Genomic DNA, 13,261 nt, shown 5'->3' on the forward strand with positions numbered 1-13,261 from the left:
CATAGTTACATTTGGGCATGCATGAGAATGAATCTCAAGAAATGGTTAGCAGTGGTTAACTTAGGGAAAGGCTCTGAAATGGAGTGGAAATATGGCTTCCCTGGGTAGGGGGTCCATTTGGGAGAGAGATCAGGGAGCAGTTTGGGTCTCTTATTTGTACTCTCCACTATTAAAAATATAATAAATGTTCTATTATTATTTTACAGGGTTTCTAAAATAGCATCTTCAACAACAATTGGGTGTGTGGCCAACAAGGGCAGAAAAAAAGAGATTGTGGGCAGAGCAATCGATAATACCCTAGCCACCTGACCCAAAGAGGAAGCTCTGTAGTCCACACAGAGGAGGAAGTTGACCCCTACAGAGTGTTCACTGTGCATTAGTGTGGAGGGAAAGTGAAAAGAAGAAGAGTCATAATTGCCTCATCTGGATTTTTCATTGAATTTCATGTTTGCTTATCGTACTTTAGAAAAGGGACTTTGATAAGAGGAATTAGCCCTTGCCTGACAATACAAGGGACCAAAATGTTGTCCCAGTTCCAGAAAGAGTCAGAAGGAGCATATTATCCCCCTTCCCCACCCCGCTGGCCAATCAGATGGCTAGAAAGGAGGGAGTGTTAGGAGGGAATATTGACAAAGCTACCTAGTAATAGGCCTTGAAGGATAAGAAATATAAACCAGCCTCCAAGAACAGACCTGCAGGAGCGGCTATTGCTCCTAAGCAGCGTGCCTCCTTTGTTTTCCCAGGCCTGGGAAAGAAAATACCTTCCTCTTTTGTATACAGTCATGAAGTTGTATTCATCCATCCATTCTACGGTCCTGGTTGGGCGGCACATGCAACCGTTTACCCCGGCAGTGTGAAGAATAAAGCAAGGCTAAGATTCCAAAGAGTCGACTGCACAGGAAGTCTCCCCTGTCACACAATGTGTGTTTGTGACACACACGGAGGTTTACTATTGGCCAAAATCCACCTCAGTGGCTTTCATTCTGCAGTGAGGCCATCAACATTTATCTGAGTCAGACATCCATGGCACTGGCCTAGATACAGACCCTACAAAAGAGCACGATGTTAGCATTATTTTTCTACCTGATGCTCATCCTAGGATCACCAGGCCCAGGGCAAGCACAGAACTTTCCCCTTTTCTCCCTCAATCATACAGTCATTCATCGTTTGGGCAGAAAAAGGGTGAGTCCACAACATTACAAGCCTTCTTAGATAATTTCCAAATGCTGGAGCTTCTTCGGGGAAGCGAACTTTCCCCTAGGGCAGGTTACTTCAGCTAGATACAGCACAGGGCTAATGAGGCCAAGGTCATGGGCTTATTTACCTTGAGGGCCAATTAGCTTTGATCTGTTTCATGGACACATTCTGTGTCCCTCAACCCAAACAGCTGTTTCAAAAATGGGTACCCTGGATCAGCAAGAGGTACTGGTCCAAAGTAAAATAGATGTGTTAGTTCAAATTTATCATGCTCCTGGAAAAAGGACACAAAACCCATTAAAAATGTTAAAATGACATCACCTAGTATTTGTTCCAAAGAGATCAAGAATAATGACACTAAGCAGACTTCAGTGACCCGCACAACTGCTGGACTGATCATCAGGCAAAAAAGAGCTACATATTCAGAGATCCCATTTCTTCTTAAGGAGGCTATTTTACTAACTACAAACCCATTTTTCCACTAAGATAATTCTTTAAAGAAAATTATATCTTAGGGCACCTGGGTGGCTCAGTTGGCCAAGCGTCTGCCTTCAATTCAGGTCACCATTGCAGGATCCTGGGATCAAGTCCCACATGGGGCTCCTCACTCAGCAGGGAGTCTGCTTCTCTGTCTGTCCTCCAGTCCATGCTCTCTTTTTTTCTCTCTCATTCAAATAAATAAATAAAATGTTTATTCAAAAAAAGAAAGAAAACTTATTTTTTTTAGCATGTTAAGAATATGCTACTTGTTTACAGCTATTCTCCTAGGGAGGAAACTGCAACCAAATTCTATACCCTTTATGTCTCACTAAGTATTTTGTGTAAAAACTAAGCCAAAAGAACATTTTAGTCACTATTTGATCTGAGCCGTTTTCATGCTAATTAGATACTGATTTTCTTTTGTCTACAAATTGATAGTTCTTCAAATTGCCCCAGTTCTCCCCTCACAAATATGTTCTTTCACCCACACACTATACGTAAAGTACCTCCTTTGTTGTTTTTTCAGTCGGGTCACAGAACCCAACACTGACACCTTTTCAGCACTCATAAAAAGAAGCCAACTTACAAATGATCTTTCCTCACCCTTTTATCTATCTCCTTGTTTTTGAAGTTTCCAGTGTAATCTGCAATCATATGAAGACCCAGAGTTAGCTTTGGGGGCCACCTGACGTACCTTGAAATCTGAGCACATCTGTAACTGGAAGCTCTCTGATCTCAAGATAATCAACATTTGCCACACCACAAATAAGAATCTTCACTTTTCATCCCTGATTCCAGAAAATGGGCAGCTACCCTGCTCCTAACTAGTATGAGTCTGTCTGCTGGGGGGAGGAGGGAGTCTTGCCTTCTCTGTTCCTATCAGCCACCTCCAGGTGTCCCCTGAAAGACTAAGAGTCTACAGGAGGCTCTTGGATCCACAGTGCCAGGTGTATAATTCTGCCAAGGGGGCTGGGGAGAGGACCCCCATCTTTCAAAAAACTGCTCTATCACTGCTCATTTGCCTTCAAAGGAAAACTGAAGCCAGGCCACAGCTAATTCTCTGAGGTTGAGCCTGGTTTTGGTGATCTAAGAAACTATGTCACCCCACTCAGAGAGATTTATGCTGACCATGCATATCTTTATTCAAAATCTGAGACATGGTTGAACGACAGATGACATACATCAAATCAGAGATCCCATTTCTTCCGAGAGAGAGAGAGAATCTGGGCTGTCAAATCCATAACCTCTTCCCATTCTAGAATTTCCATTCTTCCCAATCTCTTTCAAGAATCTCTCCCAGTTCTTGGAGGGTGTTATGCTGAGTGAAGTAAGTCAATCAGAGAAGAACAAACATTATACGGTTTCACTCATTTGGGGAATATAAAAAATAGTGAAGGGGATTAAAGGGGAAAGGAGAAAAAATGAGTGGGAAATATCAGAGAGGGTGACAAAACATGAGAGACTCCTAACTCTGGGAAACGGACAAGGGGTGGTGGAAGGGGAGGTGGGTGGGGGGATGGGATGACTGGGTGACAGGCACTGAGGAGGGCACTTGATGGGATGAGCACTGGGTGTTATGCTATATGTTGGCAAATCGAACTCCAATAAAAAAATAAAAAATAAATCTCTCCCAGTTCTTCATGGCCTATCAAGCTATCCCATAGTTCCATTGTGTACCCTCCTAAAGGACTGGAACATTTATATAAAATGAGCCGCCCCCAAATCTCTCCAAACCGTGAAGGATTATACATGAATACCATCTTATTTAATAAACTTTATATGTGATATGGTTCCTTCCCCTGACTACTTGTTTATGAAGTCACTAGGAAAACCCCCATTCTTTTAATGTCTTCCCTCTCTTGTTTATCTTTGATATCCTCCTCTCCTCCCTCGCTAGCTTTTCCCTTCTTCCCTATCCTACAGTACAGAGCCTCTTTTCTTCTTTACTATTAAATCCTAAACACAGGCTCTGCCAATAACCCTGAGCTATTGCTGTATCATGCTGATTTGCACCAGCTGTGCCGTATGGTGGTTAACTCCATACTTATACAGGGTCTCCTTAGATCTTCCTCTGAGAACAAGATTCCACATATACATCTAAAAGTCATAACTAGTGGGATGGAAACTGAGCCAAGAATAAATAGATTTTGCTTTGAACTACTGATCACATTAAATAAGGGGGAAAAATGCAACCGAAGGAAAGAAAAATGCTACCCAGGGTTGTAGCTTAAAGATTTTTCTTGGACATGTATGACAAACTACAAAGATGATCTACTCCTTTAAACATCCCACTTCTAAATTTAACATTAATTCTCTCAATATTAATGAGGGGAAGAGGCAGGTCAGGGCAGGGAGTGAAAGAAGGGAAGACTGTCATCATGAAGAATTCAAGTGACAAATAAAAAGTATACTCCCAAATTAAAATGGAGCAGCCAGGAGCTTTATCATGTAACTAGACTTTGGAAAGCTTAGAGTGTTTGAGGTTCTTATACAATTGTGGAAAACCAAGTGCATGGAGCAACCATTGGGAATTAGAGTATAATGATGTTATTCTCCAACTTTGGGCAAATCACAATCTCAGATCATCAGTTTTCCTATCAACTCCCTCCCTGAGGAGTCACTGGCAAGGTCACCAGATGGTTTGTGTATACTAAATTGTCTGGCCTGTTTATTTTCCATTATGAAACCATGTGTAATGGTCCTGTGTTTGAACATGATCAGATATTGTGAATGACTGTCATTAGAATGTAATCACCCTTCTTAATCTCTGCCCCAGTGCAACTGTGTTCCAGATTCTCCAAACCAAACGCTATTTGCCCTAGCTCCGGAGGAAAATGGACAAACGCTATTGATTTTGTTATAGAAAAATCTTGCAGATTGTAAATTTTTTATTAGTTTCAAAAACTCCAGTTAACCTCAAGATTGGGGACACAAACATTGATCCATCTGTTGCAAGAGGATACCAGCAGTCCACGAAAACTATGATAGAGTTAACTTTTTATTACAAAGCTCATCTACTTACAAGTTAGGTTCCCAAAGGCTATCCTCAAAGCTGTTTTTCTGTTAAGTCCAGGACTTTAAACAACTGCTAGTAATCTGTTGATGGCAGGCAGAAAGGTACTGCAGCTCAGGATGGCTTCAATCCATCGGCAAAAGTTCTTAGGTTGAAAATATGTAAGAAACAGAACTTCCATACTCATTTTATTCCCCCTGCAGTAGTTAGAGTAAGTTTCTGTCCATTAAACATAGCAGCAACATGATTTCAGGCTCCCCAGAAAACACAGCATTCCGTCACACTTGAACCACTAAATTATCAGTTCCTAAGCACCAACAGTATTAGTACAAAAATGGAGACTGCAACAACAGTGTCAGACAAAGGTCTTGATACTTTGGTGGGCAAACTCTTCCCCAAGAAGCATGAAACCTTCATGGCCCTTCATGATCTGCTCTCAAGACTCATCTCCCCTATACCTTCTGAGGGAGCCTATCATCTTCCACCTGTATTGAACTACTCTTCATTCCCCATCCCTTGAGGCACTATGCCTTGGCACATGCTTTCCCCTCCACATGTGCCAAGGACTTCACTCCTACTCTCATCTCTTGGTACCCATTCTCCACATCTTGTCTTATGCATCATGTCCTCCTACATGTCATTAATGTGTAGGTAAATTCAGGTAAAATGTGCCTCGTGTGTGCTCCCTTACAACCCTGTGTTTCCTTTAATTGCCCTAGTCACATGTGGGATGCCTTTATGTTTGTTTTCATCTGTATTTCTCGCTGGACTGTAAACTCCACGAGGCAGGAGCTGTATCTGTTCTGTTCCTAGTCATTACTCAACAAATATTTATTGAGAAATTCAATTTCACTCTTCTATATTTACTAAAGTAGAAATGGATTTATTTTCGATGGCTTATTTAATTACATCAGTCATCTTTATTTGTAAAATAAAATACTTTCACTTATTTACCTTTGATACATTTAACTTTTAGAATTGTAAAACATGCAGAGAAACGCAAACATATATAATTATGTTCCTTATTACCACCCTCTATGACTGACAAATGTTTATAGTGCTGCAAATTACTTTCACTCTGTTCAAGACTTTTCAAAGGGCCGTAACTCGCATGTTTGTGATCAATCCTGAGTTAACTAGAGAGAGAAAAATGGAAACAATACTGTCAAGCACTTGCTATGGGCCAATCATTGTCCTAGATGGTTCATATACATTGCATATTCAACCTTCCCCAAAAGAATATCATTATCCACACTTTACAGACTAAGGAACTGAAGCTCAGAGGATTAACTACTGCCTGGGGTAATACATCCAGTAAATATCACTCCCATGTTCAAACCAAATTCTAGCTAAATCCAAAATCCATGAGGATTTCCCTTTTATTGCCTACATCTTCAAATCCTATGTGTTGGTATGGAACTTAGACTTTTTGAGTGAGAAATGTACTTTCACATATGTTATGTATCCAAGCATTTAAAAATGTCAATTAAGGGCACAATCTCACAAATGTGTAGAAAATTAGGTTAACCAGGGCACTGTATTCACAAGCATTCTGGTTAATTTAGCTAAAGAATAAGAATTAAGTGGAGCATTAATGCCATGGATGTTTCTCTGCCACAAAAGAAACATGCAACCATGGAAGCAATGAGAAAATAGCCCTCAAAGACTGCAGAGACCCCCAGCTGGTTAAGGATGACAAATGAACAAGCTACATTCTGACTTGACTGGCCACTGAAAGGTTCTCCTGGTCCTACAATGACTACAAGGTTGCAATTGTGATGTGAGAAGATTTTATGAGATGACTAGATAGTTAAGAGACATTTTGAAAAACTGGCTGTCACTTATGATTTCTACAATATACTGTGTTTTTGTCTTCAAAATTAAAAAAAAAAAATGAAACCGAGAGATAAATAATTTGGCTTCTTTCTCCATAGGTCTTCTCAGCTCTCAGTTCAAATTCTTATGGTTGTTTAACGGTCACCCCTGTGTGGCTCTACAGTTCAGGTCTGATCTATTTAAGCCTCTGCATCTTCTTCCTTATGGTCCCTGCCTCCCTTCACAAAAGAGATGACACCTTGATTCCTGCCCCCAAAGGGATTGCTTCTCCTCGTAGGTATACTTTGTGTGGAGGGGCTAGATACATTTCTTCCAAAAAGTCCTGCCCATTTGGGAATTACTTTCTGTGACAGTATTGTCAGCAGTTTGGACTTCTTAGTAAATTGTATTACTTCAGGACTCCCATTTGAAATCCTGGCTCTCTGGGGATCCCTGGGTGGCGCAGCGGTTTAGCGCCTGCCTTTAGCCCAGGGCGCGATCCTGGAGACCCGGGATCGAATCCCACATCGGGCTCTCGGTGCATGGAGCCTGCTTCTCCCTCTGCCTATGTCTCTGCCTCTCTCTCTCTGTGACTATCGTAAATAAATAAAAAATTAAAAAAAAAATTAAATCCTGGCTCTGTCTTGCTTCCACAGATCTACCACCCTCAATTATTCCTTAAAAATAACTTCTCCTCCCACCTTGATATGGCATGATTCTTCTACCACAATGTTTTGAATCTCTGCCATTTTTAGTTCCCTTGATCAACATTTTTACTTTGAAACAATTCAGATTTGTTCTTGCCCTGAATTCATCCTACTAAAAATGAAAGTTTTGAGGCAACAATGAGTTAGTTTGTAAGCATGATATGACCATAAGGGTAAACATGAGTGGGAAGAGAGGTTATTCTGCTTACTGAGGACTCTTTTCATCAGGCAATTTGCTTTTACTGTCACTGTATTTTTACTATACCACATATGTTGTTGATTTCTCAGAAATCCAGTAAAATTGTAATGGTTCCTCTGAGTGACAAGTACAAGCTACAGAATAAAACATACAGTTCTGGGCGTTGAGTCTGCCTTTTTATGATGTCAGAGAAAACACCACTAACACCCCCAAAATCTGTCACTTAGGTATTCTAGGGTGCTCTCATCAACATGTGAAAATGGTTGTTTATCTTCCCATTCCTTTTTTTGTTCGTTCGTTCATTCATTCATTCAACAAACACCTCAACAGTGTAGTGATGTAACTTTGTGGGGTTTTTTTGTTTTTTTTTTTTTTCAGTGATGTAACTTTGAACAAGACATAGTTCCTCATGTTAGGAGCTCCTAGTACACTGGTAAAGATGATAAAATAAGCATTTACCATATAATGGGTGATAAACATAAAGAAGACACAAAGTGCTTTTCAAAAAAAAAAGAGTAAGGGGAAGGTGACAAGGGGACATAACATAATGTGTGGAAATAAAAAAAATTTTTCCAAAAAAAAAAAAAATTCCAGAATCTGAACGATGAGCAAATGTTAGCTAAGGAAGGGGAAGGAAGGACATTCTAAACAGAGAGAACAGCATAATGTGCAAAGACATTGGGGCTATGGATATTGGAGTGCAATCTTTAAAGAATGTTAACCCTTGGGCACCTGGGTGGCTCAGTTGGTTGAGCCTCCAACTCATGATTTCAGCTCAGGTCATGGATCTCATGGGTTGTGAGATCGAGCCCTGCATAGGGCTCTCTCCCTCTGCCCCTCCCCCATTCATGCACTCACACTCTCGCATACTCTCTCTCTAAAATAGATGGATAAATCTTTTTTAAAAAAGAATTTTTTAAAAAAAGAGTGCCAATCCTTTCCAAACAGCAACACCTCCCCCCAGTCTTTACCTCACTGAAATTTTCTTCATCTATAAAGTTTCCTGAGATTCCCAGATCAGGGTTTCCCATCATGTAAATCAGGTGAATTTCTCAGATGCCAGGTCACTGAGGAAGAGTGGAGATTTTCAACCATTTCCTCTCCTGGGGCCTCTGAGAAAGGATGGACCTTTAAAAAATAACTACTCACTGCTGTGGGAAGACATGCAACCTCTCCCAAATACCCTACATTTCTAATCCAAGGACAAATTTAAATAATGTCATTTCTCCCTCATGTGCCCCCTTAAAGGGGAGATAAGCTTAGAGGGATGAAGACACTTCCTTTCCCTTTCATGGGAACAATTTCCTTTTGTAAGCTCTTCTCCCCCATCTCCTGCCTCTTTGCTGCCTCATGCCAAGCTTTTCCTGACATAATGGGGTTTTCAAAGGAACAAAAAGAGATCCTGAGGTTTATATTGAACATGCTGTGGAAAACAATGAGCTGAAACAGAACTGGTTTGCAGACTTTTTCTTAGAGACTTAAGATCCCCATGAATGCAAACCCCATGAATGAATGACTTCCAGGCCCTCAAAAAATTTCTTTCTTTTCTTTCTTTCTTTCTTTCTTTCTTTCTTTCTTTCTTTCTTTCTTTCTTTCTTTCTTTCTATCTTTCCTTCTTTACTTTTTTTCTAAGTTTACCTGAAGTCTCCTTTACTCTCTGTATCAAAATACAAGGAAATGTTTGTGTCTGGTATGGTAAAGGCAGAGTTTGTTCTAGAACTGGAAACCAAACAGAGCAGGCTAAATTGATTGCAAATGTCTTAAGAGACTTTTACAGGAGAAAGCTCTCTTCATATCAATCCTGTCTTATTGTATCCTCTTAGAAGGGTTTTCCTTCCCATTCAAATCATCACCTGAACAACCTGAATCAGCAGCCAGCATAGCACAAGGTTTAGAACCCAGCCAGTCTACTCTGATTCATGAATATTGCCCCTGAGGAGAAAGCACACTGCTAAAGTGTCACCCTATCTCACACACAGGGTAAGCAGGGAATAGAGTTGAGTGGTTCTGAAACACCCACATCTGGCCACTACACCAAAATTATTTGTGCATCTCAACACAATGCTGTTTAGTTGGGGTTGACTGTCTTCCTGCCAGAGGGATCATCACCCTGTAGGAACATTAGTAAGGGTAGTCTCAGTACAGTCAGGCACTTGGGTCCATCAGTTCAAACTCTATAGTCATTTAAAAACACAGGGAGAATCCCGGAGTGTGGGGCCTTTCAGAATGTAGCGGAAATCCTAAATTCAGATAGCAGGGATTAAAAAGCAACTGCTGTACAATTGCTAGGCCATTATGGTGCAACATTTTGTATTCTTCCCCCGCCACAGATTCATTCATCAATAATAGAAGTCTACATCCGTTGCTTATGATGTAGCAGGCACTGTTCTAAACACTTTACCCATTATAACTCAATTAATTCTCACAACAATCCTATTAGTATATCATTTTTATAGATGAGGAAACTGACGTACAGAGAGATTAAGAAATTTGACAATTTCAGTCAGAGAAGGATAAATATTATATGGTCTCATTCATTTGGGGAATATAAAAAATAGTGAAAGGGAATAAAGGGGAAAGGAGAGAAAATGAGTGGGAAATATCAGTGAGGGTAACAGATCATGAGAGACTCCTAACTCTGGGAAACAAACAAGGGGTGGTGGAAAGGAAGGTGGGGAATGGGGGGATGGGCACTGAGGGGGGCACTTGACGGGATGAGCACTGGTGTTATGCTATATGTTGGCAAACTGAACTCCAATAAAAAAGTAATTAATTAATTAAAAGAAATTTGACAATTTCACACAGCAAGTCTGGTTCCAGAGTCTATGCTCTTAGTCACTCTGTATATTTTCTGTATTCAGTAAGTATTTATTAAGGGCCTACCGTGCACCAAACACTGTGAATATTATTGGACATATACAGATGTATATGATAGAGGCCTTAAGGAAGTTACATTTTAGTTTGGGAGGCAGCAATATAAAAACATGTAAGTCCCATTCATGTGATGAGTCTTATAAGACAGATGAGCAAAGGTATTACAAGATCACACAGTGGTCACTAACCCTAACCAGAAGGGTTAAGGATGTCTTCCTTGAAGAGGTAGGTGGTATACGAGAACCTTTTCACATACCAACACTGAAGTGTAACCATAATGAAAGGTCTGATATCCAGAATGTCCCTGGTTGGTTTAGACTGTGGAAGTTATTAAAAATGTCTTGCCATAACTCAAAGCGTCTTATACTGGGCAACCTGGGACTCTGGCTTCAGGAGACAATGGATAAAAATAAGAAGATACAAAGTTGATAGAGTGGACATAGAGAGACTCCCTGATGACAAGTGGGTGGCCCATGCTAAGAGCAAACTGATGAGCAGTGTCTTGAGGGCATAGGAACATGTGGATTCCTGGCAGGTGTTAATGCCCAAAGAAGTGACAAGAGTTCAGGAAATGGGTGAAAATATCCAGATTCCAAACAACCAGACTGCTCACAACTGCATCCCAATCAACATGTTGGGGGATGTGGGGCAGAGCTCAGATATCCAGAAAAGAGAGCTACAAGAATTTAGCAGAGTTTTAGGGCTCCATTTAAATAGGACAGAGTTAAGGGCAGGGTGCAGTCTCCATGAGATACTGGGATGCTATATGAGAGAGCAGAGATGGAAGTCCAGTCACACTCACTGGGACAATGCTTTGAAGAATGGAAGAACAATGTGATTCAGTGGACACACTGGTGTTTACTCACACCAGATACTGCAGAGCCAAGCTCTTTGAAGGCAAGGCTGTACAGTACCATTTACTGAGCTGAGGATCCTGCCCTGGCCAGGATTAAAGTCTGGACAAGGAAACCAAATGCAGAATCAGATTGATTTAAGTAATTTTATTAGACAACTTTGTGAAGAAATAACAGTATAAAAATAAATAGAAACAAACTTGAATTTGAATGTTACTCTGCCACTTACCAGATATGTATCTTTGAGTATGTGCCTTAACCTCTAATCTTCAACATCTTGGTGAAAAATATACTTTTGGCTTTGACAATTAAACATATTGATATTGATGAATATGAAAATGCCAACTAAATACAGTTCTTGACCCAGAGAAGGTGCTCAATAAATGCTATTTTCTCTCATTTACAGACCCCAATTGAACATTATTCAATCTCAAAATTCCATTTCTCATTACTGATGATACATATACTGTATTCATTTCAGCAAAAATACTTCAAGGCATTTTTAAATATTAATAACTTCCTAAGCAGGACACGTCCATTCTTTTGCCTCATATTAAAATTTGTGGCAGAGCCTAAAAGAAATTCATTCAGAATCCCAAAGAAGAGCCTTTGCTCTATCATCAAACCACAGGCTTTAGATTCAGCAAAGAGCTGGCTCTTCAAAGATTAATGCAATGCATCCCTACTGCTCATCCAAATTGTCATCTAGTTTTTCATTTGAATTATTTCTTTTCCTGTCCCTCAGATGAGTATGACTTCATCTCCAAAGCATGTATGATGAACACATTACTATTTCCTCCTCCAAGAATATGATGTTACAATGTGGGGCCCCATTCCTGAGCTGGATAAAGCAGAAGAGGTCATATTTCCAGTCTCTGTACAGTTCATTCACTAGTTTAATTTCACACAGAGCACATCTCTGTTCTATAGCCACAGACAACATTGCTTATCTTGGCAGCATTCCTCACAAATGTAAAACTTTGAGCACAGATAAGTCCAGTGACATGGCAGATGACTCAGTGCAAATTCAATCAGCAATGACCAAAAAAAAAAAAAAAAAAGTCACAACCACTAAGTGCTATTCTAGGGTGAATCAAATGAATCACCTTTGTACTCATAGCTAGCAATATTTTGGTAGATGTTATAATTTAGATAAACAACATATTACTGTGAAATAATGATTATATGATTACATAAATACTATGAAAATTTTTGTCGACCAATCATCAGGTTTCTATTTCAACCTGTGTCCAGCAGTATGCCCATGCTTTGGGTTAATAGTGTAGTAGAATTAAAATTAATGAACATGATCTCAAGGACAGAGTGTCTAGTTAAAGAGAGAGAATCCCCATCCTGAAAAAAGAACAACCCCAAATAATTCCCCCATTGAGCATTGACAGCACAATGTAGATAGAAAAGAAAGAGACCAAAGTGGGCTAGAAGGTTTTGAAGTGTTCGTGGCCATCCTTCACAGGTCTGAAAGAGTAACATTTCTAAAAAACAAATCCAACCATGTGACTAGTCCCACCTAAAACCCTTCATTGACTCCTCAAGGCCCACAGAATAATTTCTGAAATTTTGAGTAAAGCACATAAGACTTTTTATTATTTGCTCCCTCTCAGTTTCATCCTTTGCGCCATTCCTTTTCTGCTAAAAATGCTTTCTAATACTACCTTTTACACAGTTTTCCCTCTTCCAGGAATATTTTCTCTCATTCTTCTTCTAAAATCCCACTTGCAGGGCTTTTCCTTTAAGAATGAACTCAAGTGGGGATCCCTGGGTGGCTCAGCGGTTTGGCGCCTGCCTTTAGCCCGGGGCGCGATCCTGGAGTCCCAGGATCAAGTCCCGCGTCAGGCTCCTGGCATGGAGCCTGCTTCTCCCTCTGCCTGTATCTCTGCCTCTCTCTATATATATCTATCTATCTATCGTGAATAAATAAATAAAATCTTTAAAAAAAAAAAAAGAATGAACTCAAGTATTTGACTATACTCTGTGATTCAGAAATGGAACTTTTATTACATTTTTGACTATGTGATAGCATTAGTGTTACTTTAACATCAGTTTTATTACTTTTTTTCAAGATTTTATTATTTGACAGAGAAAGAGCACAAGCAGGGGAAGT

General features: G+C 40.0%; 1 protein-coding gene across 2 annotated transcripts in view; it reads right to left on the reverse strand.

Annotated features, from left to right (window-relative positions):
* RGL1 (ral guanine nucleotide dissociation stimulator like 1) overlaps positions 1–13,261 on the reverse strand; it is a 249,980-nt gene that overhangs the window by 141,210 nt on the left and 95,509 nt on the right. The gene's annotated exons all lie outside the window — the stretch shown is intronic.

Source organism: Canis lupus, chromosome 6 (genome assembly GCF_048164855.1).
Source record: "Canis lupus baileyi chromosome 6, mCanLup2.hap1, whole genome shotgun sequence".
NCBI lineage: Eukaryota > Metazoa > Chordata > Mammalia > Carnivora > Canidae > Canis > Canis lupus.